The sequence below is a fragment of the Oxyura jamaicensis genome, chromosome 1, assembly GCF_011077185.1.
Source record: "Oxyura jamaicensis isolate SHBP4307 breed ruddy duck chromosome 1, BPBGC_Ojam_1.0, whole genome shotgun sequence".
Lineage (NCBI taxonomy): Eukaryota > Metazoa > Chordata > Aves > Anseriformes > Anatidae > Oxyura > Oxyura jamaicensis.
In genome coordinates, this window is record NC_048893.1 from 29,863,996 (window position 1) to 29,865,895 (window position 1,900).

Sequence of the window (1,900 nt, forward strand, 5' to 3'; positions counted from 1 at the left end):
ACTCCACCTGCAGCCAAGTCCCAGAAATACACATTTCAGGTATGACTGGTGTTCTGCTGCTAGAAAGCTACTCCCCAGCTCCATTTTCTTCCTGCCAGACATCTTCCAGGCTTCCAGCAGCCTCTTTCTGGCTTCTCTGCCTTCACAGTACCTAACTGAGCTGGTTTCTAACTTCCACCACCACTTCTTCTTCCTTTTTGAAGCTCTCCTTGGTGGTTGAAGTGGGGCAAACACCACTTGCAATCTACCATGTTGGTACCAAAAGTGAACTAGCACATTTGTAATCAAATTCAGGGGTGAATTCAGTTCACTTTCTTCAAACAAAGAGCAGAGACAAACCCTCAATGTGTAATTGGATCCTTATTAGTTTGAGGAGCCTCTTTTCATTTAATTGACATTCAATAAAATAAGTATAGCATGCTCAGTGAAAAAAGGGTGTTATGTTGGCATTCTTATTTAATATCTTGTTACTTTGATGTAAACTGTCTTCTTATAATATTAAAAGTAGAACTGAGACAACCTTACAAGCTTCATGCTCTTAAAATTTACTGTTGTTTCCATTTAAGAACATTTTATAAAAAAAATAATGTTGTTGTTATATGACAAATTTCTCACAAAAATGCTTGTCCAAATATACATATACAAAAAATAATGAGATTTGTTAGGTTAAATTTCTGAGGATATGCACTCACTGGAGTCCTTGGTACCATTTATTTTTATTCTCCATGATCATTGTATGCCTTTCTTTATTTAAAGCAAATTTTAAGGACTTAATTCTTTTCATTGTTTTATTTCTTTCTTTTCCCACCTGCATCAGTCCCATTGTTTTCAAGTTCAGCAAGACAAACACTACTCTAAGAATGAAAATATAGTATATATGAATTGTATTTAAAATTATGCCTGTGATTAATCTCTAAGCTTTAATAAATAAGCTGTTCTTTTAGAGATTTACATTTCAAAGGCCATATTTTGATAGTATTACATATATCTTGGCCTCTGCCTGTAACCATTCAACCATGGATATCTAAAATACACATTGTACATCACACTGCAATGTGACTTGAAGATACAGGAAAGCTTCATGTCATTATTTGTTCCATGGGTAGCTGATGAAGGCAGAAAGAAATGCACTCTCATTTACTTGTTAGCATTAATTCTCAGTGCAGTGTTACTCTTCTGGTGTCATGGTTTGGTATCTGGGCTGCAACTGCTGAAAGCACAGCTTGAAAGCATCTGTATTCAATAGCTGGTGTACGTAGTGAAAATACAACCATCTAGGTCAGGAAAATATTCACTCTTTCAGATTATTGCACGGCAGAAAAGAATTCACAGTCCTTATCAGAATATCAGATTTAATTCTGATAATGGCGTGTTTAGTATTAAATAAGAAAGTGGATATTTTATGGAAGGAATGGTGTTTATCTATCCATTATGTAACACTTGGCATAATCAACTTTAAAGGATCGGTTTAAAGGTCTTTTTCATACAATGGCTGATAGGGTGGTAATGAGAAGATATGGTGTATTTAATATTATCTCCCTGTTAGACAAACTAATAAATCAGTAAGGACCAAAAATCTAGTTATATGGTTGTATACCCATTGCAGAAGAATGTATTGTAGAAGAATATATGATGCAGAGTGTTCCAGAGATAAGGGCAGCCCCTGAGGTCTGCTCGTAAGGATTTTTCTAGACCCTCACATTACTTGAATCCTCATGTCTTCAGCCAGATCTCAAACGAGGAGTCCCAAAAAGTAGGAGTTTGCTATCACCCACTAAGTACTCATTAGCTCTGAGAGTGTGATTCAGTCTTTACAATCTTATTTCTAACAGAACACTCTCAAAATAAAAAATAAATAAAATAAAATAAAATAAAATAAAATAAAATAAAATAAAATAAA